This window comes from Canis lupus, chromosome 25 (genome assembly GCF_003254725.2).
Source record: "Canis lupus dingo isolate Sandy chromosome 25, ASM325472v2, whole genome shotgun sequence".
In the NCBI taxonomy this organism is placed as follows: domain Eukaryota; kingdom Metazoa; phylum Chordata; class Mammalia; order Carnivora; family Canidae; genus Canis; species Canis lupus.
Genome location: NC_064267.1, coordinates 28,541,991 through 28,569,735, shown reverse-complemented (window position 1 = coordinate 28,569,735; position 27,745 = coordinate 28,541,991). Strand labels below are relative to the sequence as shown.

At 35.0% G+C, this 27,745-nt stretch overlaps 1 protein-coding gene across 19 annotated transcripts in view; it reads left to right on the top strand.

The window, feature by feature from the left end:
• Positions 1-27,745, top strand: part of HMBOX1 (homeobox containing 1) — a 191,225-nt gene that overhangs the window by 138,439 nt on the left and 25,041 nt on the right. The window lies entirely within an intron of this gene.

The following is a 27,745-nucleotide window of genomic DNA, read 5'->3' as shown; positions in this document are numbered from 1 at the left end:
ATTATTCTTTTAGTCTCCTACCTACAAGGAATGTTTATAGAATTTTTTTTAGATGGAGAGTTTTATATTCAATAAGGTAATAATTTTCCACTAGAAAAGTATTTACTTCCTAAGATTAAATATAGAAAAAAAGATATCAGGCAAAGATAAAAACAATTGAATTTTCATATTGAGATTTCTTAATAATTTAAATAATGGGAAAAATGGAATTGAATTTTTAAAACTGAGTTTAACTGGATAAAGCATTTAATAACTCAGTCAAAGACCTGAAACCTTGGTTTGGCTTTGCCATTTAACCAGCTGTGCAACTTTGTCTAGGTCACAAACTCTGAGCAGTAACTTTTTCATCTATAAAATGAAGTTTTTCAATAGCCAGTAGAGAACCATGTATGTCTCTAGGACTTTTGCCATCTCTCTTCCTGCCTCTTTCCTAATCTCCCAGCTCATAAACATCACTACCTGAAATAAAGGGAGATTGAAAATGTCAAAATTAAGGCCATGGTTTTGTTCTTGTGATTGGGCTGAAATTAAAAAGTTTGCTTAAAGTAGCCAAAATGAGATTGTAGATTATTCATTGATGTTATCCTATGTTACTTTCATTGCTCTCTTTACTGTAAATTCCAGTAGAGGCCATTCATTGAGTAATGAATCCTTATATGCTTGAGCAGCTAAGTAGAAGAGGGAGACTTTTTTCATCCCAGAGTCCTGACATTTACAATCTGCTTTATTTTTCGTATCTAGAAATTTTGATTCTTTTAAAAACCTTCTTCAGAACTTCTGACATAATAGACATGAATTTAAATACTATCAAATGTAAAGTATTTGCAGCATTATATATTTTCCTCTGGGTAACAGAATAAACTTTGGTATTAGTTTCTACTTGGTATAAGTTCTAATTTTGCTACTTATCCAGCCATTTAATTTTTTCATGTCAGTGTGAAGAAAGATTAATGTTAAAATTGATAATATTAATAATGATTGTGATATTCCTAATGTATTTTCAAAATTAAACCTTGCAATCTTTGCATTTCTTTTTATTTTTTCCCAAATCAACAAAAACTACCCACAAAATCACATTGGTCAAATTTCAGCTAAAAAGATACTGAGGGTTGCCTGGGTGGCTCAGTTGGTTAAGTGTCCAACTCTTGATCTCGACTCCGGTCTTGATCTCAGGATTGTGAGTTCAAGCCCAGCCCCACATTGGGCTACACGTTGGGCATGGAGCCTACTTTAAAAAAGAAGAAGAAGAAAAAAAAAGATATGAGCACTTACCCTGTATAAGACTCCCATTTAATCTTAATTTTCACCTTTTGACCTTAATTTTAATTAATAAGTGTCTTTAATCCAGGAATTGGTTATTGGGTTTAATTTTATCTTACTTGGCACAACCAGCAAGAACGTATGTGGTTCGTTCCAGTAGCTGCAAAAATGCAAAAAAGCCTTTCAAAGTATTTAATAGCAATAGATCACAGTATGATTTCATTCTGTGAAAGTGGAACTTTATATCTTCAGAACATGGAATGTAAAATTCCCTGGCCTCAGAGTAATGTGTGATGTCTTTCACTATACTGAATAGGCACATAAATATGCCTATTTACAGGCTGTAAAGCCAAGCAAAGTACTAAGCTGACTTACTGGTATAAGTCAAAAATTATTCATTCTTCATGTCATACACCAAGACAAATTTCAAATGAATTAAAAAAAGTGAATCCATATCAATAATAGAAGAAAATACAAATACCCTGGAAATGGTGAAATTTTTCCTAAGTAGGACTTAGGAAAAAAACATTTGCTGGTATGATTAACCTTAATGTGTAAAACAACTTTTAAAAGAGAGAGACCACCAAATCTGTAGGAAACTAAAGATACCAGCAGAAAAACAAATGCAAATGCCTCTTAAACATATATAAAAGAATGTTCAGTTTAACTCACAGTAAGAGAAATTCATATTAAAATTACACTGAGACACTTCTTCTCCTATCACATTGGCAAAACTCCAAAAGTTCCATAACATTTTTTTTATTGATTGATTTCCATTGATTGGAAAAGGGCACTCTCATACATTACTTGTGGGAATGCAAAACGTAGTAATTTCCATGGATAGGAATTTGAGAGTATTGGGGATAATTACCCATGGATTTGCCCTTTGACTCAGCATTCCCACTTTTAGAAAATTATCCCAGAGACAAGCTGACAAAAGTATAAATATAGGAGCCCTGTTTACAATAATATCAAAATATTGATTACAACCTATGTGTCCAGTAGTGGGCTGGGTGAATAAATTACAGTTTACCCATATGTTGGTTCCCAGGCTCAAATAGTACAGTACTATGCAGCAGCAAAAGAAATGAATTGTCCTTTCTACAGAATGAAAATCATACGTGTCCTTCTGTACCATAACTTAAATATTTTGTAAGGCTTTTTTGCATTTTGGTAACCATCGAAATGAATACTTTTCTGTATACAGTGATCTGCACAATATAATGTTAAAAAAAACAGTGTCAAATGCAGGCTATCACTTATGTATTTATGTATATGCTTTTAATTTGTTTTAAAATGAAGGAATATACCATAAAATAAAATGGATTACCAATAGGAGAAGGGGAGGAAGAAAAACAGATTGTGGAGGGGACAAGAACAGAACTGGACTTCTCTAAATATACCATGTTTTCACATTGTAACCATGTAAATATTTTATGTAATTATAAAACAAAATTAGATTGAAATGGAGGGGAAGATGACCCCTAAAAATAGCTAAAATGAAACAAATCTGTGAACTAAACATTCCTGAACTGTACCAAATAACTTTATAACACAGTATTTTGACTATGCTTCTTGGTGGGATACAGTTTAGGAATAAAAACTACAAAAAAAATCTTACCTTGTTTTTACTAATGTTGGTAATATTATTATTCAGGTACTATTTTTATTTGTATAAATACAGATATAGGTGAGACAATCATAGTGTTACTAGGAATCAAGTTTTTCAGTGTAAACCATATAAAATCAAAATAAGTAAAACATTATTATCTTGTGTATGTGTGTGCATATAGAAATTTATCTTTAATTTATACTTTTAATAACAGCCTTATTGAGATATTCACCTAATTAAAGTGTACAATTCAGTGCTTTTTAGTGTATTTACAGTTTTGCAACCATCACCACAATCAGTTTCAGAATATTCTCTTTACCCCCCAAAACCCTTTTACCCAGTAGCAGTCACTCTTTTTTCCCATTCTCCCCCAACCCTACATAACCATTAATCTGTTTTCCCTGTATATAGATTTGCTGAGTCTGGACGTTTCTTATGAATGGAATCATACAAACGTGGCTGTTTGTAGACTCACTTTTTTCACTTAGTATAATGTTTTCAGCGTCCATCCATGTTGAAGGTTATTTCAGTATTACATTTCTTTTTTTGCCAAGTAATATTCTATTCTGTAGATATGCCATATTTAATTTATTCGTTCATCAGTTGTTGGACATTTGGGATTGTTTCCACTTTTTAGCTATTATTGATAGTACTGCCACCAATGAAATTTGTGTACTAGTGGAATTGCTGGGTCATATGGTGAAATTTGTGTACTAGTGGAATTGCTGGGTCATATGGTCAAATGTATGGTGTTTAACCTTCTGAGAAACTGCTAGACTGTTTCCAAAGCAGATGTACCATTTTACATTCCACTCAGCACTGTATGATGGTTCCAGTTCCTCACCAGCACTTGTTATCGTTGTCTTACTAGTTATAATCCTCCTTGTGTATGAAGTAGATTCTCATTGTGGTTTTGATTTTCATTTCCCTAACCAGTGATTTTGAATATTTTTTTTATATGCTTATTGGCTATTTGTATTTCATCTTTGGAGAAATGTCTTTTCAGATCATTTGCCCATTTTTTAAGTTGGGTTATTTGTCTTTATACTGAATTGTAAGTTTTCTTTATGTATTCTAGGTGCAAGTCCTTTATCAGACACATGGTTTCCAAATATTTTCTTCCACTCTGTGGGTGCTCTCTCACATTCTTGATGATGACCTTTGGCATATGCAAGCTTTTAATTTTCATGAAGTCCAATTTATTTTATTGTCTGTTATTAGTACCTTTACTTTTTACCTAAGAAAGCTGTGCCTATGGGATCCCTGGGTGGCGCAGCAGTTTAGCGCCTGCCTTTGGCTCAGGGCGCGATCCTGGAGACCTGGGATCGAATCCCACGTCAGGCTCCCGGTGCATGGAGCCTGCTTCTCCCTCTGCCTATGTCTCTGCCTCTCTCTCTCTCTCTCTGTGATTATCATAAATAAATAAAAGTAAAAAAAAAAGAAAAGAAAGCTGTGCCTAAATCAAAGGCATAAGATTTATTTCTGTTTTTTCCAGGCATTTTATACTTACAACTCTTATTTAGGTCTTTGATCCATTAAAGTTAATTTTTGCATATGATGTGAGGGAGGGACCCAAAATCATTCTTTTGCTTGCTGCTATCCAGTTTTCCCAGCACTGTTGAAAGAACTATTCTTTTCCCATTGGTTAGTCTTGGTACCCTTGTCAAAAATCATTTGACTATAAATTTGAGGGAGACTCTTCAATTCTGTTCTGTTCCATTGATATTTTTACCACACTGTTACAATTACAGTTTTATTGTAAATTTTGAAATCTGGAAATACCAATTTTCCACTATCTTCTTTTTAAAGATTGTTTCAGCTATTCTAGATCCCTTGTATTTCCATATGAATTTTAGGATAAGCTTGTCAATTTCTGCTAAGAAGCCAGCTATCATTTTTATGGGTCCTAAAATCTTGAATATGAATTATAAATAATAACGTGAATTTGTTATAGTTTCCCTTGAAAAAAGGAGAGGTGTACTTTCCACCTTTACGTACTCAAAAAACCCATAGACAATGATCAACCTAGTAGAAATTAGCAGGCCCGGAGCCCAGATTGTGGTCATAAGTACCATTAACACTCCTTGGAAAAATGCCTGATTCTAGACTTGGGACAAAAATATACATGGTTAGACTAGGGATCTTGTTAAAGCAAGAAGGCCATTACAGATAGGTGTACAAAAGATACAGATGGTATCTTTTTGATACCAAAAGAACTCAGGAACTAATTTGAAGAGGCTCCCCCTGTCCAAAAATAGGGATAACTTAAGTATCAGTAATAATACCAGTGGTAATAGATTGAAGCCCAGCAAACTTATTAAAAATCCATATGTAATAATGATACTAAAAAAAAATTATTGGTCACAACTAGAGAATGTTAGAGTACCAACTAAATAATTAAAAGTGGTAAAATGAAAGAACTGAGCATTTAACTTGTTTTGCCTATGAACCTTATCTATGATTAACCAAAAAGCCTTTTTTAATGAAGGATCCCAACTAATAAATGAAAAAGGAATAATATAATTAGAGTATCATCACTTTGTAAACTCCTAATGAAATAATAGATCTGACAATGATTATGAATAGCTGCTAACAAAAACAGATAACCAGGCGTTATATACCTCTTGGAGGATATAAATACCACCTCCCACAGAGTATTTTTCTAACAAAATCAGAGCTGAATCAAGTCAGGCCTCTAGGTCCAGTTCCAGGTTTGTAGGAAATATGGAACAAAGTTCTGTTAAACAATACTGTTGCGGGGGGAGAAGGGGCATGTGTGACTCAGTCGGTTGAGCAGGGTCCTGGGATCAAGCCCTGCCTTGGGCTCCGTGCTCCGTGGGGAGCCTGCTTTTCCCTCTCCCTCTGCCTGCTGCTCCCTCTGCTTGTGCTGTCTCTCTCTCTGTCAAATAAATAAATAAAATCTTAAAAAAAAAATACTATGGGGAATTCAGGTCAACAAAATCCATGACCCTAAGAATATAATAACTGAATTTCTTCAAGTTTTTAAAAATGTATTAGCCAAATGATTCTTGATTCAGTTATGATAATGGTTGCTTATATGTAAGTGATGCTACATTTATAAAAAATAGAGTTCTTGTCTTTTGAAAATATGTACTGAAATATATAATATGATGAAATGGTATGATACCTGGGATTTACTTCAAAGTAACACAAAATGAAAAGGCAGAAGCAAGAGTGTGTGGATAAAAACCAAGAGTGGTATCTGCGGGTTGGTGGTTTCTGTAACTTGGTAATGTTTACTTGAGGGTTCGTGGCACAGTTATCTCTACTTTTGTGTGTGTGTGTGTGTGTGTGTGTGTGTGTATAGTATATGTGTGAAGAATCTAAATTTTGGGTCAAGTTGTGTGAAATTATGAGAAATGGAGACTTCATTATCACAAAAACTCAACTACACAATGTTATCTAATAATAACATTTTCTTAACAAGTAAATGAATGTCACTCTACAATACAATTGTGAACATAAGTAATTCCTGCAGTCTTGGGGTTTACAGTCAGGTTGGAAAGACAGACATTAATCAGATAATCACACAAATCAAAGTAAAATTGCAACAATAATATATGTATGAAAGGAAAGGTTCATGGTGCTGTGAGATATTATAATAGGGGATGTAGTGAGAGTTGGTTAGGTAAAAGGAAAGAGCAAATGTTGCATGTAAAGAAGAGAGCTGTAATCATCTAGAACTGCACTAATACGGTGGTGATGGGTGGCTATTTAAATTTAAATTATTTTAAATGAAATAAAATTTAAAATTCATTTCCTCAATCACATTAGCCACATTTTAAGTGTCCAGTAGTCATGTATGGCTACTGACTATAGTTTTAGACACTATTTCTATCATAGAAAATTTAAAACGGAAGGTATCTATCATTGCAGAAAATTTATTAGATGGCTCTGATAGAGAACAACTGTATCTCATCCCCAGTAGAAAAAAATAATGGTATATTTGCCCCATAATTATTTGTTTTTGTCTCTTACTCAAAATCATAAGGCAAATACAAATATAAATGAAAAACTAGGGGTACCGGGATGCCTGGGTGGCTCAGCGGTTAAGCTCCTGCCTTTGGCCCAGGGCGTAATCCTGGAGTCCCGGTATTGAGTTCCACATGAGGCTCCCTGCATAGAGCCTGCTTCTCCCTCTGCCTGTGTCTCTGCCTCTCTCTCTCTATGTCTCTCATGAATAAATAAATAAAATATTAAAAAAAAAAAAAACAGGGGCTGGGTGGCTTAGTGGTTGAGCATCTGCCTTTGACTCAGATCATGATCCCAGGGTCCTGGGATCCAGTCCACATCAGGGTCCCTGCAGGGAGCCTGCTTCTCTCTCTATGCCTCTGCCTCTCTCTGTGTGTGTCTCTCATGAATAAATAAATCTAAAAAAAATAAATTAAAAATAAAACATTAAATCTGCTGAAATATTTTAGAAAATTTTCTATATGCAATGACACAGATAAATATTTCCCTCATTCCCATATCAAACTTATTTTGCTTTTGCATCCTTTCCCACATCTAGCCCTGCTTTTCAAAGTTTAAGATTTAATGATTTATTATTAAATTGGGTTTTTTCTTTAATTAGCATTCATTCATTCATTCTTTCACCTGTTTATCAAATGTATTTTTACAAGCTGCATTTGGTGGATGTATGTCTTGAGTCTCTTAATTTGTAACAGTTCCTTACACAGATATACACACTTTGTTCATGCTATTTATTTGTTGGAGACACTAAGGCATTTGTCATATGGAATATCTCACATTTAGATTTGGCCAATTATATCCTCATGTGTCTCTTAGCATGACCTCGTATTTTCTGTAGACTGGTAGTTAGATCTGTAGTCTCATTAGATTCTGGTTTAGCTCTTTTGGTTACATAACTGTTACTTTGCTCTTCCTAGTACAGCATATAAGGAGGCACATTATATCTGGTTGACCCTTTTTTAGTAACTATAAGATAATCTTGGAATTCAGTGCTATCATCTTAATCCACTTATTAGAAAGTTCCCCATTTAGTGAATAGTTTAAGGCCAATGATTCTTAACTGCATATTAGGATCACCTGGGAGCTTTTAAAAATATCAGTGAGACATTACCCTTGACCAGCTGGGACATAGGTAGAGTTATATTTGAAAAGTTCCCAAGTGATTTTGAAGTACAGCCAGGATTGAGAATCACTGTTTTGTCATCCATTGATGATTTTTTCCCAGTTACTTTTTTGTTTTGTAACAGTTACATTCCAGTTTTTTCATTTCTTCTGCATTAATCAGCTGGAATTCCTCTATAAAGAACTTTCCCTCATCAACTCTTTAGTTACCCTGAAATGTAATCCCTCACAAACTTGGTGTGTGTGGGGGGAAGCACTATTGTATAAGCAATTATAGAACTGAGGAATAAAAGCCGTTATAATAATGGATACTTGAGTTTATGGGTTCATGATATGCAAACAGGAAAGAATCAGATTTTAACAAAATGATGACATTCTGGCTGCATTTTGATGGTTGATGAATAGGAGTTTGCCAATCAGAGAACCAGAAAAAGAATATTATAGATTAGCACAGAGTTCTTTGTGTCAGAACTTTGTGATAAAGACCAATAGAGTTTTTCATTAAGAGCATCTCTACTTGATTATACAGGACTTGGCCATACTGTGCATGCTATAATTAAATAAGTACCGTACTTAATTATACCACAGTTTTGGTTTTCAGGCTTTTTCATTAAGGAAATTATACCTGATCAGATTTTTCTATTAGGTAATATTAGTGGGAGTATGGAAGATAGGCAAGAAACAGCTAATCAAGTAAGTATTTGAACACATGTACCAGATGCCTAGAACCAAGGGAAAATAAATTTAAAATAAATATAAGGTATAGTATCTGCCCTCATATCTCTTAAGGCAGTAATGACTTACATTTGAGTAGGATTTTACAGTTTGTATATAATTATTGATCTTATTGACAGTTCTTCTGTATGCCATTTGACCTTATTTATCTTCAAAATTTTGTACTTTATATATTTTACTATTTATAGTTTATATATAAGAACCTCAGAGAAAGGAAGTGACCATGTACACATGGACTTGAACGTGTAAATGGATTGGGAGAGGGATATGTGGAGGCCAGGTAGGAGGCTGTCCGAGTAATCTATGTATAAATGATTAGGGCCCCAACTATAATATCAAAGCAAAGAGAAATAAAGTGGGTAGAAGGTAATAGGTATCAGAAAAAATATGAAGAAAAGAACAACCTAACCTAGATACAAATAGAATATAGTGATGACAAAGCAGGAAATGTAAAAGAGAACTTAACACTGGTGATATTCATAGAGCATTCCTCTGGGACACAGTATCTTATACCATTAGAAAATAGTTTGACTTTGGGCAGATCATTCAACATCTCTTAACCCCAATTACAAACAATATTTATAAAAAGAAGAGTTAAGTATTATGATCTAGTAAAAAGCAGATGGGCTTCAGAGTCATACAGACTTACTGTTTAGTCCCAGCTTCATTTTTTTTTTTTTTAAGATTTTATTTATTCATGAGAGACACAGAAAGAGAGCTAGGCTCCCTGCAGGGAGCCTGATGCAGGACTCAATCCCAGGGCCCAGGGATCAAGTCCCGAGCCAAAGGCAGATGCTCAATCACTGAGTCACTCAGGCATCCCCTCAGCTTCATCTTAATGTTAATCCTTGGGAATTTCAGTTTTCTGTAAAATGGAGATGTTATTATGAAAAGCATTGCATGAGATCACATATGTAGAGCACACAGTAGAATGCCATCCTCATAGCCAGTGGTGAGCCAGTGTTCGTTTTCCATTAAAGTTCGTTCCACTTAGAGCTTTGACTGTGAACTCTTTTCAAGGTGTTAGGAGATGTCACTGTCTTTGGAAATGGAAATTTAAGAGGTATCATTATATAGGTACAGTTAAAGCCACAAGTATGAATAAACCCTGGTCGAATCCACCTCTTGCATTTTTGCTTATACTGTTTCTGCATTTTTGCAGCTAAATATGGCTAGAGAAAAATTTTGAACCCTGTGGACCCATCTCATTTTAAATTCATGACCATGAACCTCAAGTGGGCCTTTAATTCTGCCAGACAATCATACTATACCCACCTGGATCAGTCTTTGCCGGTCTCCTAAACAATTATTTCACACTTTGTTCTCTCTGTGAACTCCCATCCTCATTCTCATGTTGATGTGCTTCTTGTTTAAATGAAGAGAGTGAAGTGCTCAGTGAAGTCCATAAACATGTATAGGTTTGAAATTTTCCATAATTAAAAAGATTGTTGTTATAATTGTTTAAAGAGGACCTGATGATTTAAATGGATAAAATAGAATTAGATAATTGACTAATATTTATTCAGTTATTTGTTTATATAGCATCTGCTCTGTGCTAGCAGTGAGGTAGGCTTACCTCCAGTAGCTTACATATTCACAAGGGCAGAAAATATCATGTGTATTGTATGTCAGAAATAGCTGCATGTGCAAATAATGTAATGTCAGACATTCAAATGTGGATTTTTTTTTCCCAGCAAACTTAACCATCCTTTTGTTCATTCATCAAAGTGCTTACTAGGTATAAGGCAGAGTGTTGGCGATAGAGAAAGGGACACTTTCAGGTGTCAGGAGTAGAGGGATGATGAACCTAGTTGACTTGCAATGTCTTTAGAGTTTATGGTCAGAAGTGTTGGAGGCTTATGGCCTAGGAGCAAGGCTTCTAAGGTACTCTCCTTTTTTCCTTTCATTTACCCCTTCAGCTATTTGAGCAGGGTATTCTTGGAATATCCTGTGGAAATAAGTGTGGCTGTGGAGTGGAAGGATATGACCAGGACACAAAAGTGTGAGACCTGACTATGTACCCATTCTGGCCTCATGGGAGAAAGATAAAAAGAACACTTAAAAAAAAAAAAAAAAAAAAAAAAAAAAAAAAAAACACTTCAAATATAGGTTTTAAAGCCCAATTAAGCAAGATAGAAAGAGAAACAACAACTTGGAAAAGACTTTAATAGATACAGGAATACATGCAAGACTACCTAGCTGTGACAGGTAGAAGTAATAGTGTATAGTGGTTGAGAGTAGTAGTTTAGAAGCTAGATTTGTGTATATAGGGTACTTACTGCTGTTAATTCTCATCAAAGTAGCTAAATGATGAATCTGTGTCTGGGCATGTCCAGGAAAATGGAGGCAAAATGAATACCTCTGTGTGTGTTTATAATTAAAACTATGTATGTTTTATTTTTTTATGAAAACAGTATACTTGTACTATGTTTTTTGTTCCTCTTAATTCTTTCCATGTTCATCTTCAGTGAGCAATATAAAACAAAATCATTACTAAAGCTCAGAACCCTCTGAAATTATAAGGAAAACATTTTTTTGTGTGTAATATTTGTCAGTCTCCAAAACAACTTCTAAAAACAAACCCAAATATTTTCCCCAACAGGCAAAGAATCAGTATTAAAAATTTTAGCTTGGGAATATCTCTTCACCTAAAATTTAGACATCTAAAAACAGCTTCTTAGGATAAAAGTACCTCTTCATGAACAAAAATAGCATCACAACCACAATAGTATAACAAACCAAAATTAAATCATAGCTCTAAATTTGGTGTCACTGCTATTAACCTGACATGTTATACAGTCTGAATATATAATCTGAATTAGAGACATGGGTCTAGTACACAAATACACTTTATATAAGTGTGTTATACATCTTAGTAGAATCAGCATAGAAGAGACAAATCAGTTTGTACAGTGTGTTTCTAGAATGTTGCTTGAGGCTTCTGTAATTTAATTCTCTTGTATTTACTGCATTTTGGAACTCTTCCCAGGACAGTTTATTAGTACTTGGATTTTGGTTTCAGTCTCTTTCCTTTCTCCTTTTTACTTTTAATTTTTTCAGTGAATACTTGGACTGTGAAGGTTAAGAAGACCAATAGTTCCAGAAACTAAATTCTATATTTAACTGCAGACTGGGTGTGGCTCAGACAACTGCAGTGCAAGCTTGCTAGTGTTTTGCCAGTCATCAAAACCCTGACCTGCAGGGAACATTCCTTTTCCTGGTCTTCTGACTTTGAAATCTGCTGAATTATGATGATATGATGATACATAGTATACACTTTGTGTGTAATTAAAGACAAAAGAGTCACATAGGTTCATACTTGAAGTGGCTCTGGAAAGTCTGTTTGTTCTGTGTTCTTTTATAGTAATCTCCAAATGATAGTAACCCATCCTCATTTCATGGTGCCACTTCCCATCATTTTTTTATTACTTTTAATTACCGCTGTGTGATTTAAAAAATTTTTACACGAGAAGTCTTTAGTTCAGCTCACATTTCATGAAACCATATTTTCTTTTAATGTTCTTTTCTTGTTTTGCATTAGATAGTATAGTTATTAGTATAGTATAGCTTAGACTTTCTTGTTTACCATAAAAAAATGAAATACTGCTTATTTTCCTAGTAACATTTTCCCCTCTTTAAAAAAAAAAAAAACACCTCTTTTTTTTTTTTTAAGATTTTATTTATTTATTCATGAGAGACAGAGAGAGAGGGAGAGACAGGAGGGAGAGGCAGAGGGAGAACCAGGCTCCATGCAGGGAGCCTGACTTGGGACTCGATCCCGGGTCTCTGGGATCAGGCACTAGGCTGAAGGCAGTGCTAAACCGCTGAGCCACCCAGGCTGCCCCAAAAACCTCTATCTCTTGAACAGAATCCTATTACTTTGTAAAATGGAAAAATAATCACCTTTTTATTCCTTAGCAGTATCCTGTGTTATTTTGTGTAGTGTTCCAATATTATTTTGTATCATTCATACTATACAGAAGTCCATGGAGTAAGAGACACTACTCATTTCAGTAAGATATACCCAGCCAGAAAAAAAATTGGGGCAGAAACGCTAATAATGCTTTCTTAATACTCCTCTTTTAAGAGATTGAAACCTAACTAGATGTTTCTTTGAATGACAGCTTATATGAACAATAAAGGGACTAATTTGCCTTCGTTGTACACAAATATATAAATTGCATCTACTGAGCACTGATTTAGTTTTAAGCAGCACTTAAGCTAAAAACTTTTCCTTTGATTTTATTTACCTATGTTTGGTCACTATTTCTGCAAAGAATAAGGAAGAAACCCTAAAAATCATCCAGTTCAAATAGTTTACTTTTAGACCAAGAACCTATAGTTAATTAACTAAGAGGTTAATGAATTTAATTAAATCCACAGAAGAAATGAGATTAAGTTGCTTATTTTAAATCTATAGTCATGTGAACCATAGAATATGATTTCTAAAAAGTATATTCGTTGAACTTCTCAACCCCTTTGTTTGTTTGTTTGTTTGTTTATTTACTTAAGTAATCTCTGCACCAAACTTGGGGCTCAAATTCACAATCCTGAGATCAAGAGCCACATGCTCTTCCAGTGGAACCAGCCAGGCGCCTCTCAGCCCTTTCTATCCTCTTTAATTGATAAACATTTATTGAGTGTCTACTGTATGTTAAACTCCATGTCAAGAATTGGGATGCAAAGATAAGTAAAAGTCCCCTTACTGCATTTCACTGAATTTCTTTTTGTCTGTGCTGCTTTATTCATCTCTTATTTCTCTCATGGCCTGTAAGTCTTCCTTTTTCCCCTCCCTTACTCTTTCCATTCTTTAAGCACACCTTCTACCATCATACTTCTGTTCTTAGCTGCTTCTTAGTTGATCATAATGTGAACTGACATATATGCTTTAATATTTCCTACACTTATTGAATAAAGTATTATGCTCCTATTTCATTTAAAAAGCAAATTGGTCAGGGCGCCTAGGTGGCTCAGTCAGTTAAACATCCGACTTTTGAATTTGGCTTAGGTCATGATCTCAGGGTTGGGGGATGGAGCCCCACCTCAGACTCCGTGCTCAGCATGGAGTCTGCTTATTTTTCTCTCTCTGCTACTCCCCCCACACTAGCTCTCTTTCTAAAATAAACAAAATAAAATCTTTAAAAACATTGGTTATTATATTTTTCAAAAAGTTGGTGAATGTTATATAATTTTCAAGGATCTTTCAAGTTCTCAAATTGTATTGCTCTATGATTTTAATTCCTTATTTTATGTGGAGCCTTTGTTCTTTCTTAGACCCAGTCACTTTTGATAGGAAAATACTGCCCATCCTAGAATTAAGTCTTTGGAAAATAATTGCTGCTTAGCATAACAACACGAATAGACTAACTTCAAAGAACAAAATCATTTCCATGATAACTAAGTTCTGTCAGAAGACCAGTTATCTGCATTTTATGTATATCCACATGATCTATCTCAGTACAGTACCTTGGGGTGCCTGGAGGATGGCTGAGTAGGTTGAGCGCCAGACTCCTGATTTCAGCTCAGGTGATGATCTCAGGGTTGTAAGATTGAGCCCTAGGTGGGGCTTCATGCTCAGTGGGAGCCTGCTTGAAATTCTTTGTCTCTCTCTCTCTTCCTCTCCCTCTGCCCCTCCCCTGGCTCATGCACATGCAAGCTCTCTCTCTCAAATAAATGAATAAATATATTTTTAAAAAACCTATCTCTATACATTGCTTGGCAATCAACTTGTATTTTGATCTCTTGATTTTTCTTTTATTTAAAGATTTTATTTATTCATGAGAGAGAGAGAGAGAGAGAGAGAGGCAGAGACACAGGCAGAGAGAGGAGCAGGCTCCATGCAGGAGCCTGACGTGGGACTCAATCCCAGGTCTCCAGGATCACACCCTGGACTGAAGGTGGCGCTAAACCACTGAGCCACCGGGGCTGCCCTAATCTCTCAATTTCTATGTTCATATATTAAAGTAATGAAATACCTTAAGGAGGGACACCTTGGGTGGCTCAGTGGTTGAGCATCTATCTGCCTTTGGCTCAGGGCATAATCCTGGGGTTCTGGGATTGAATCTCGCATCAGGCTCCCCCACAGGGAGCCTGCTTTTCACTCTGCCTATGTCTCTGCCTCTCTCTGTGTGTCTCTCATTAATAAATAAAATCTTAAAAAAAAAAAAGAAAGAAAGAAAAAAATACCTTTAAGGGTACTGCAGTCTGAAAGTGCAAAGAGATAACTCTTCTACCTCTTATGAGTTTAGGTAGTGAGAATTACTTCCTTCTTCCTGATAAAATGAGAAAACGAAAATGTTCTCACTGCTTAGAAGAAATTTGCTTCTCTCATTTTTCATTTTATCTCTAAAGTACTTCCTTCAAGTACTTTACAATTGTGAAGAAACTTATATCTCATTTTCTTCTTTGTCATGTTGCTGCTGAATTAAGTGGACTAACTGAAGAGAATATCATCTTCACATCTAGGACCAAAGAATTCATGTGTCTGACCAACATAGTAATTTTGTTTGGATAGGAAATTCAGAAAATTTTTTCTTTAAACTTCTTCATGTGTAATGATGATAGCTTTTTAGGAAGTGGCTGAGTCCATGATGATCAGTCTATTACGTGGAATGTCATGATAGAATGTAGCCTATGTAAATTCAAATAAAAATGTAAGTAAAATATTGTTAAGCAATAAAAGAAAAATTGCACTATTATAATAATGTAAAAAAATCAAATGTACAAAGATAAAAATTGGAAGAGATAATAAAACTTCTCAATAAATGATTTCCCCTAAATGTTAGTTTGTAAATTTTTATAACACTTTTTATCTTTTTGCTTGTTTCTGATAAATACAGGGTTAAAAATACAGATATTTGAATTAGTAAGATTGGAGTTCCAGTTCTGGCTGTCTTACTCACTAGCTATATATCCTCAGGGAATTCTTTGTTATAAAATGACTATAATAATCATACCTATCTTATAGGAGTGCTGTCATTTAATATTAAATGACAGTGCATTTAAAGTACAAAGCATGGTACAGGAGACACATGTAGGAGTTTAATATATGCCTCCTACTACAAAAGACTCAGTACGGAAATAACAAACAAATAAGAACTTTCAAAAAGAATTTTGAATGTCTTCAAATGGAATTTTCTGAAGTTATTTTTCGTATTTATAAGCTTCAGCCAATAAAAGTCTATTTAGCATTGTTTTACTCTAAAGAAAGCCATTCATCATCTATGTGCCAAGCACTATAACGAGTGAGTGCTAAAATATATTTAAACATCTTTAAAGATAGGGTGTTACCCCAGTAGGCCTCATTTTATTGGGGGGAATCAGGCAAAAAAAAAAACCACACAGAAGAGATAGGTACCAAGTGCAGTAGGACAGAGGAGAGTAGCAACATTGAAGTGACACTCAAGCAGGGTCCTGTAAAAGGAGTATGATTTGGATGGGTTGGGAAGAAGAAGAAAAGCATTCTTGGCGAAGATACAGAGACGTGAAAAATTGAGTAACTGGAGTGTATGGTCAGGCAGGCAGAAAACGAGCCTGGAAGTGGGTTGCATCAAGATTGCGGGAAACCTTTGAATTGCCACAGTTGCAACATTTGTCTCTCTCAAAACAGTCATATTAACATCCATGCCAAAGTATGCTGGTTCTAATGATTGTTGATTGGGGGGGGAGGGGTGGTTGTGATTTCTTAATCCATTTTCTAGGTTGTTGGTCACATTTTCCTCCCACATATAAAGCATCACTAGTAGATTTTTTCTGACAGGGACCCAAATTATTTTGGGGATCGCAGCAAATTTTGGATCTAATGTTTGTGAAACATTCTAGGAATTAAAAAATTGAAACTATTTTGAAGTATCTTCTCAGCCTTCCTTTTTTAAACATAGGGCCTAAATCATATGCCCTTTTCTCTGTGTTCAAGGAAATATGTTGAAATTCCAGCCATTCAATTTTTAATTTTTTTATTTTTATTTTTTAAATATTTTATTTATTTATTCATAGAGACAGAGAGAGAGAGGCAGAGACACAGGCAGAGGGAGAAGCAGGCATCATACAGAGAGCCTGATGTGGGACTTGATCCAGGGTCTCCAGGATCACGCCCTGGGCTGCAGGCAGCGCTAAACCGCTGTGCCACCGGGGCTGCCCCCATTCAATTTTTTTAAAGAAATCTTTTGACCTGTTTTCCCCCTGCTGACTTGCATTATAAAAGTGGATTATCATAAAATTATAAAATCCAATTTTTCTACTGACTTCTGTTATAGAAGAAAATTTGGGCCATATCTTCACCAGAATGAATTATTTCACTGTCCATTAAGTAAATTTTACCCGGTACTTCAGTAATGAAGTTTTTGTGTTCCTGCAGGCTCAGGTTTTGTTATATTTAGTTGGCTCCTAGGCTAGCACAGTGCTATGCCTGAAATCTAACATCAGTAAGTGTTGCTTGAACTTGATTGAATATGTAAGAAAACTGTACAACTTTAACATAATTAGAAAATGTTATGCTCCTGTGTCCCCAGTGAGACATATTAGGCTCAAAGTAGAGGATAGAATGATACAATATTTCCTAATTTTGTTAAAGTTGTAAGTCCTTCAATTCAGTTCAGTTCAATGATGAATAATAATTTGAGGGATCCCTGGGTGGCGCAGCGGTTTAGCGCCTGCCTTTGGCCCAGGGCGCGATCATGGAGACCTGGGATCGAATCCCACATCAGGCTTCCGGCGCATGGAGCCTGCTTCTCCCTCTGCCTGTGTCTCTGCCTCTCTCTCTCTCTCTCTCTCTGTGACTATCATAAAAAAAAAATAATAATAATAATAATAATAATAATTTGATGATTTAAAGTGATCCAATCGAAATGACTCAAAAACAGCAGAAAAATGACTTTCCAGTGCCTCGATGTCATTTTTCCTTAGCCTGATCATTGTGCCGCTCCCCCCCCCACACACACACACACAAACCACTTTGTGGGAATAGAGTTGAGTCCTATAAAATCGAATGTTTGTTCTGGTCTGTAATGTATGAGGACCTAAAATATATGTACTCTGCCCTCCCTTAGGTTGTCTTGCCATCGCTGCAACCCCTGGCAAGCTGGTTTTCGTTCCCTCACTTCTGATGTCATTGCTGTTGTAGCATGGAAAATGCTGCAAGAAAACACTATAAATTTTGGAATTAATGGATGCTGGAAGTTGAATTTTAAAAAGAGTTCAACCTCTTTCATACTTCTTATGGAATGACTCGGGTAGAACATAATGAACTACACCTCCTGTATCTCTGCAAATAGAAGGAAGTTCTTAACATTTATATAAGACAGCAGGAGCCTGGACATGACCTCATTTCAATCCATTAGACTATTTGAGGAAAAAAACAACAAAACTTTCCCACTTATTGACAGGTAAAGTTATCCCAATCCATTTCTCATAGCCAGTAAAAAGATGAACTGTCCTTAAATGCATTTTAAAATTGGCAAATTATGCTTCCTGGTTCCTTTTTGGTCAAACAGAAATAGCTGAAAGAAATTATCACAATGTTTTTGAGGCAGATTAAAAACTCTCCTCATCCTCCTATAGATTTGCCAGTAGTTTCATTTTGTGCAAACAACAGACCTCTCATTTCTCTAGTCCCTTGACCAGTTAAACAGGACAAAGACCCCATCCCATGTTCCTTATTCTGCTCTATGGCCACAGTTTACAAAGAAATGAAGTATAGTTTGGGAAATACTGGTGTTTTGTGTACTGAATCGCCAATGAAGATATGATTCATCCCAGAAGGAGAATTATAAGCATCATATTATAAATATTAATATTGACAGAGACCAATTTATAGACTAACTGAAAAATCTTCACAGAAAACTAGTGAGCATTTTCTTTTTTAAACTCAACAAATAGTTATTGAGGTTCTATTTAGTACCACTCATTGTAATAGACACTGGCAGATACAATAATTAAGACAGATGTGGTTCTGACCCGTGTAATAGTGCATTAGGAAATTATTATTGATAGACTGAACATTCACAGCATTTACCAAGGTTTACATAGGTGTTTGATGTTTTGGTAGAATATGAACTTAGTAGATATAAATATTGTTTCTGTTTTAGTTGCCTTTTGGTTAAGGATGTGTAATTACAGTAATAGAAAGTATTTAAGAATGGTCTTTATACTTTTAAAACCTGTGTACCATAAAAATCCCAATCATAATAGTACATCATCCAGATACTATATTTTATTGATTCCTACTTTGATATGTCATGCACCAAAGGTTAGACTAACAGATAGTTCTAACCATTTTGAGACTGTCCTATAATTATCATCATTATAGGAATAGAAACTATAATTTGTCACCAAAACCTCTTCCTTAGAATATAACTATACCCCAGATTTGCTCTGTAGTATTACCGTGAAGGAATTTAACTTGTATACAGTTGGTATTGTAACCTTTCAGCTCTGACAACATCAATGTAAGTAGCATGTTCTTTGTCAGGTGTTAACAGAATTAATTTGGCTTTTTAAAAGGCAATTAGAGTCATTTATCCTGAGTAGTTTGATTTGACTCTCAGTAAAAACAGCAGCAAACCTATGACACAGAAAGTAAAAGGTTGGGCAGCCCAGGTGGCTCAGCGGCTTAGCGCCACCTTCAGCCCCGGGCGTGATCCTGGAGACCTGGGATCGAGTCCCACGTCAGGCTCCCTGCATGGGGCCTGCTTCTCCCTCTGCCTGTTTCTCTGCCCCTCTCTCTCTCTCTCTGTGTCTCTCATTAATAAATAAATAAAACCTTTTAAAAAAGAAAAAAAAAAAGAAAGTAAAAGGTTAAGTTTTAGAGGAACTAGTAAGTACCTCTAAGTACAAGGTATTGTATTTTTCCCTCTTCAGGGAGGTAGGAGGATAATCCCCAACCTCTAATTCTCTATAAAGAATTTTGTCTTTGGCTGGTTTGCTATTTGTTGAGACCTGGGAGGACAAGTTCTCCATTTTGACACAGACTTTCCTTTTAGCAGGAAGTAATTATTTTTGCAGAAGAATAGTATCAATCATAGGGGGAAAATGTGCAGGATTTTATCAATCCTGTTCTGTTGATCTCCACTTTATAGTAAATATTGGGAGGTGCCTGGATGGCTTAGTCGAAGAGTGTGCAACTCTTGATCTCGGGATCATGAGTTTGAGCCCTACATTGAGTGGATAGATTACTTAAAAATAAATAAACTTTAAAAAAATAAATAGTTGGTCGGTAGTGTCAGACTGGTGAGTAGATCAGTTTATAATCAGTACTTTATATTTAAAAATAGGCTCCCTGCCTTAGGACAGCTTGTACATCAGGTGTAAGAAATTTCATCAGATCACCTTACAATTCTCTTTTATAACATACTTCTTACAAGCAGAGCCTGATCAAACAGGGAGAGGAGGCCATGGCTGCTACCCAGTCAGAAGGAAAGCAGATGCAGCAAGGGGCACACCAGCTTCAATGCCTTGACTTCCCTGCCTTCAGTGCCTCTGAGTGTGTGATCTGGTAGAAAGACGTAGGTCACTCTCCAAGGTACCACAGTTTCCACTGATATGAACTTCCTGTAATTATTACTCATATCTGGTAGTTTGATTAGGAAAGTAGGAAATCCATGAATGAGCAAAGCCAAACACTGCCCTCATGAGCATGTTATTAAAATAAATATTAAAATAGAGGGTTGAACAAACATTTAATGAATTCCGTGGCATGCGGTGAAGAGACAGGTTTCAAGAGAAATACTGTTTCTCAGTTGTTTTTAAGGTAGGTAGAATTTGTCAGTTTTACTGGTTTTGCCTGCCAACTCCAGAAAATTGTCTCCATTATTTTTATGGTCTTCATAGAAAGACTTATGACTAAAAGGTAATCCATACTAGAAGGAAAACCAGCTCTACAGTTGTCATGTAGTAATAAAACTCACACTAAATCTCCACCATGGAAGAACTTTGCGTAGGGCTGCATGTTCCTGGACAAGTAATAAGCCTGTTGTTTCTAAGGCTAGTGATAGGATAGAGCATGCTAAAAAAAACTCAGCTCCTAAATTCAGTATTACGATTGTAACCTGTTTATCATTAAATAGCAAGTTACAGTTAGCATGCTGCAGGTAACTAAAACATTTGGGAGATGAAAATTATATGTCTGGGCACATTTCATACATGGTATCCATAATTCTCTCATATATGGATTTTTCTTTTTTAAGCAAGTGAAGAAAGGAATCTTACCATCTTGAGATAAGAACTTGGAAAGCTTTTGCATGTGTGCTAGTATCTGAGGAGGTACTACTAACTCTTCTATGTTAGATTAACTACACCATATACATAGAATTTAAATGTGTATTGATGTTGTATTTTGAGGGGCAAGTCCCACAGTTTATTTAATTCTCCTCTGCCCAAGAAAAAAGGTAGTTCAGTCTTGTGGTTGTTTCCAGAGCAGTTAAATTTCCTTTCCCAGGAGGAAAAAGCCCCTAAGTGAGATATATAGTTGTGGTCCTGCGGCTATCCTGGGTTTCTTACTGGTGCTGTCACATCTTTGCTTCTGGAGCGCTTGTAAAATTTACAAGAGTTTGGTCTAGATGATTCATTGCTACAGAAATTTGCATCTTAAAGGGAGTCTGAAACAATACCAAGTCTTAACGGAATGATGACCATTCTTTGAGGACTTCAAGCCAATGAACTGAGTCAGGAGACCTGAGGTCTAGGTCGTGTGATCTTGAATAAGTCAAGTCTCCTCTCTGGCTCCTTATTCGTAAAGTTCATACCCTTATCTGCAAAATAGAGTGACTTGGTAATACTCACTTTCAGCTTAAAGTACTTTGATTCTTTGTCGGGATCTACTCTGTCATATATCTAAATCCATATGTAGGGAGTTATGTTATGGGAGTCTCTTGCATTTATGAATTAAGATTCCAAAATTTAACTTATCATATCTGAATTCTTTAATTTGTTCATAGGTTAACACTGATTTTTCCACTTTAAAGTATTCTCTTTTCACAGGCTTTTCTATTCTGAAATTTTAACAAGCTGCAAAGCCATGAAAACTTAGAACTTCTTCTGTAATAGAACTCATTTATATTTTAGCTTTTCCTTATAGTCATGGGAGCCTTCCAAAAGGCTGATTTGGAGAGAACTCTTGTTTATTTTAAGTCTGTAGAATTCAAAATGAACTCTTATTTATAAAAAATATATTAGTATAGAACATCTTTTGTTTGTTGTACTATAGTGTGTTTGCAAAGCAAACATTCAAAGTGTAAGTTTGTTTGTTGCCGAAAGGCATTAAGATAAACCAAGAAAATTATTTTAAAATAATTTTATGCAATTTAATTTTGTTCATGCTTTGAGACATCAACCTTTATTTTCAAATAATGGTTTTTTAAATTACAAAATTAGCACATGCTTATATAAAATACGGAGAAATGGAAGGAAATATAAAGATGAAAACCTAACCACCATTTAGAGATAATCATTAATATTTTGTTGCTGTATTTTTCAGTCACTTTTCTGTTATGTATCTATCTTTTCAAAGAAGGTTATGCCAGATATGTAGTTTTATATTTAATATCATTCATATGCTCTTTGAAAACATGCTTTTTAATGACTAAATCTATTTTAAGAATATATAAAATTTATTACCCATTCCCTGCAGCTGGACATTTAGGTTGGCAACTGTATCTTTATCTAATTCAGGTCCTGACTTCATAACTGGCTATGTTGACAGTTTGTAGATAGATACAAGAATGGTGAAAGAGAGAAGAGTATTTTGAAAAGCAGTTATAAAATTAATGACAGTTTTTTTGTAATATCACATAAGTCTATTTGGGGTAACATTTTTTATTAGAAAATTGATAGTTACACATTGTAAACTGTTTAGAAAACAGTTTATTGAAAAGAAAATATTTCCGTTCATAAATAACACTGAAAATATATGGATACACTTACTTTTAGTGTACCTATCTGTATCTAGATATATATTTTTTAACATAATTACAAGAAGGTGCATATGGTTTTATAACCTTTTTTTCCAACATTTCCCCTGTCATTAAGTACTCTTTGAAAATGTGATTTTTTTTAATGGCTCTTTTCTTCTTCAGATAATTTATTTAACTATTATTACTTTGCTAGACATTTAAATCTTCCCAGTTTTTTCTGTTAAATAGAACTGACATGACCACATTTTGTCTTAAGAATTAATGATACCATATCACCACCTCCCTCCAAAAAGCTGAATTTATCCACATCACTAACAGTGGCCTTGAGCATATACTGCTCCTGTCACCAGATCCTGCCTTCTGTGCATATTGTAATCATCTTTTTGGAGAGAGAAAATCACTTTGTTTTGCCTATTTAATAGGTGAAAAGCAATGTTTTATTTTGTCTACATTTAAACTTCTCTGATGACTACCAAGGTTAAACATTTTTACATGTTTAGTAATCATTCATATTTGTAGTTAATTTTTTTCTTGTGCCATTTTTCTGTTGTGTATCCATGTTTTGTTATTGTATATTAACTCTTCATAGAGTGAGAGTGTTAATGCTTTTTGCTATGTATTTACATTTATTTTATTTTTTATTTAAATACAGATAAATCCATTTCTTTATTCTTGTGCAACTACCTCCATCATGTATGCTTCCTTATTTGGATGTTTTCTTCTAGTTTTTTGTTGTTGTTTTTAATTATTTCACTTTTACATTTAACCCTAATGTATTGGGTCTGTATATTTTGAGGATCTAATTTAGCCTTATTTTTCAAATAGCCAATTTTCCCTTCCTCTAAGATTCTTCCTTTCTTTTTTTCTTTCTTTCTTTCTTTCTTTCTTTCTTTCTTTCTTTCTTTCTTTCTTTCTTTCTTTCATTCATTTTATTTATTCATTTGAGAAAGAACACAAGCAAGGGTGGAGGAATAGGATCAGAGGGAAAGGGAGAAAGCAGGGAGCCTAATGCAGAGCTCAATCCCCAAACCCCGGGATTATGACCTGAGCAGAAGGCAGCCACTTAACCGATTGAGCCACCCAGGTGCCCTTAAGGTTTCTTTCTTTCTTACATATAAAGTTATTATAATTGTTGGTTCTAGTGATTCTTGAACCACAGTTTTATTATAACTTTTATAATTTCACAGTATTTGACAAGATAGGGCCCATCATTACTGTTTATTTTCAAAATGTTCTTAGCCATTTAGATCTGTTTTTCAAGGTGAACATTAAAATCATATTGTTGATTCATACCATCCCCACTGAGAAACAGGAGAAAAGAAAAATGTGTGTTTTAATTTGATTAAGGTGCATTAAACTTAAAAATTCATTTTAGAAGAAATGACATTGTCATATTATTCATTCTTATCTAGCAATGTGTTATGCCTCTCTATTTCTTATATCTTTTTTATAACTCTCAGCAAAGTGAGTAAAATATTTTAGTTTTTTATGTGGTTTCCTGTGTTTTTCTCATTAGCTATTTTTATTTTTCTCATTTTTCTTGCTCTCTGAAATAGATGCCTTTTTTTCTGTTAGAGCATATCAAACTGATTATTACTGATATATGGGAAAGTTTTGGTATTTTCTCTATTTAGCACCCAACCATCTAATTATTTCTGAGGCATTTTCAATTTTTCCCTTAGCTTTCTTGATGTAGTATAATATGCCAATGAGAATTTTGTGGCCCTTCTTCCCAATTTGTTTCTTAATTTTGTTTCGTGTCTTATTATACTGACTAGGACTTTCAGAAAAATATTAAATTGTAGCCAAAGAAAAAATTGTGTTGAGGCTATGGGCTCTGTTGCCTGGTTTCTGATTTAACGGGGTTGCTGCTAGCATTTTATCATTTTATTATTAATGTTATCACTTACTGTTTTCCTAATATATTATTGTGAAAATTTTCAAGCATACAGTGGAGTTGAATTTTCAGTTCTTTCAATCTCCAAGATTCTACCATTAACATTTACTGAAATATTTGTTTTCTTTCACATCTTGTAGCAGATTTTTAAATTATCAATAATCTTGGTTGTATTACAGAAGTAGTTATCTGTACTTAGTGTTCCGAGATTTTTAAAAATCAACACTGCACTAATTGTTGAAAATACAAGTGAATACAGCAGTTTCTTAGCCCTATTGTTATCAGAAGTGGCCTATGTAAAAACTTTCAATAAAGCTTTGAAATGGGAGCTTATTATGAAAATTGTTCCACTGAAGATCAACATTAAGCATCAGAAGAAGGGTAGCTGTCTAACTTGGATTACAGAGGAAAAAGAATTGAAGTTAGAATTCTTCAGTATTCTACCAGAGTTTCTAGAGAAGAAAAAACCTTTGTTCAGCTGACAGACAACTTACTTACAAAAACAGCTGGTTTTGCAGTCTACTTTCCAGGTGTATTTCTACAGTGAAATACAGTCCATCAAACTATCATAAGCTGAGTCATATTAGCTCTTGAGACCATCCCATTCTTCTGCTGACTCTATTTCCCCCAGGGTATTAGTCTCCTAGGGCTGACATAAATTTCTGGGTGACTTAAAACAACAGAAGTGTATTCTCTCACAGTTCTAGAGGCCAGAATCTGAAATCAAGGTGCCAGCAGAGTTGGTTTCTCTTGGAGACTCTGGGAGGGAAACACTTCCTTACCTTTCTCCTACCTCCTGGCAACTGCTGGCAGTCCTTGGTGTTGACTTGCAGATGCATCATCCTAACATCTTCCATTTCTTCTACACTCCTCTTCTCTGCATCTATGCTCTTCTCATTCTCTTATAAGGACTCTCACATTGGTTTTAGGGCCTAGTATGATCTCATCTTGATCCTTACTATAGTTACATCTGCAAAGACCCTATTTGCAAATAAGATTACTTTCTGAGGTTCTGGGCTAACATGAATTTTTGGATGACACTGTTCAACTCCTTAAACCCAGCAATTTCCTTAGCAAGCAGTAGTAGAAAGAGCATCAGCTCAGAAGTCCAAAAGCTTGGCTCTCATCCTAGCCAGTTCCGCAGTTTTGGGGGAGCTTGTCATCTTATCACTATCTCCATTTCTCAGATGAGGATGTTGATCAGTCAATAATCTTTCAGGGTCCTTCATTTGTCCTAAAGTCTCCATTTAAATAGTGAAGAATCATATGCATAGCTGATTTCAAGCTCTTTTCCTCTTGTTTCTCTCTGGTCTCTGATTATTTCTCAAGGGTCTGATTAATGTTGGAGAAACTTTGACATCTTTGCATAAAATACGGAATATCACTATCCTGGTTTGTACGTGAATATGAATGAAGGGGGTTCCTTAGTCCTTAGGCCTTTGTGGATTAACAAAAGATAGTTGCTGTACTTGGAGATTTTCCCATTTCTTTTGTCTCGGCCTTCACTCTGTTCTTTAAAAACAAAAATAAGAAAATTTAGAATTTTTTGTTGCCAAGGATGATTTAACACATAGATCTCAAGTAGGAGACCACAGATTCCAAAGTGCTCCAGTTTCATGTTCTCTTTCCTGCCTACTGCCCAGTAATTTTACTTAGTGATGAGAAAATGCACACTAGATTGTAGATAGTGGGCAATGTCTGACAGTCCTGAAACCTTATTTTGAATTACTAAAATGGTGAGGTTTAAATATTTCTTCAGGAGATATGCACATAAAGGCACAAAGAAAAGAAAGTTCATTTACATGCCATTATCCCTTGCTTAAAGAGTTAGCCCCCATCTTTTCTATATGCTCACCAAGACACAAAAGGAGGAATTTTCTGGCTGCAATTTTTATAGACTTCAGTGTTATTGAAATGAAAGTGCTTCAAGGACATTTCCATTTGTTACTAGCTTATGGTTTCTCATCTCATGTAAATTATTTTGCCACTTTTCATTTTAATTCTTTGCTGTCATTGTCTGGCAAAACGATCATTTGATTTCTGTCTGTGAAGATATTCACTGATTACTCAGCTGACAATGTCCTTTGTCTATAAAAGTGTAGTGCCCTTAGGATTTATTTTATTACTTTTTTATTACTACCTGTAGATTTCTGTTTATATTTCTTTCCCGTTTTTTGTCTTGGAAAATGACTAGGGCTATAAAATATTCTTATATGGGACAAGTATGTTTTGAACTCCAGAGTTCCAGTATAGAAACAGATCTCTTAAAATCTTAAAGTGAAATTCTCCTACAATTTGTCTATCTGGTAACAGTAGAAATATCTATTTCTTAGATATAATCTAAAGATTAAAATACGTGAAGGTAAATGATAAATAGTGTGTATTACTCCTAAAGCTATCTTGTTTTGTTTTGTTTTGTTTTTGGTATGAGGATAGAGAGGTGCCTAAGCCCAGGAGGTGAGGCCATCTTGAATTGTTACCATTCTATAATGTCTCTTGAATCTCCTTTCCTCTCTATTTCTGTGCCTCAGCCTACTGCAGACCCCCTCCTCAGCTATTGCTACTCTGCCTAACTGGCTCCTGCCTCTAGTATCACCAGAGATCTTTCCCTACAAAAATAATTCTGAGCATATAATACCCCAGCTTAAAAACCTTCATTCCCAATTGCCTAAAAAGTTAACTGCAAACTCTGTCATACCCTTTAAAATATGGGCCCAGGGTTTTTTTTTCTTTTCAATTTGATCCCCAAGTACCCCATCTTATGTACAATGTATTCCACTCACACTGAACTTCTCATTCTCAAAAACATCCTAAGCTTTCATAACTCTCTTTCTTTGTGTATGTTACTTCCTCTGCCTGGTATTAATTCACTTTATCCACCCTCCCAGCTCTTTCTTCAAGATCCTGCACAAATGTTGGTTCCTCTGTGCTCCCACATATTATATTCAGACCTCTGATACAGTCCATTCTGTGATATTTATAATACGTTTCATTACATACATACAGCCTTCAGTTACTACACTGGAAAGCTTTGCCACCATTTAGCCAATTGGCTGGTATAAATTAGGACTTAATCAACATTTTTTCAGAGACTAAATTATTATTTCCAAGATCAAAGTCATGAGACTTATTTCCCAACTTCATTGATAGTCTATTGGTTATGTATAGTTCAGAAATAAACACTATACTAATGTAATTGTATTCAGCTGCATCTTAGTC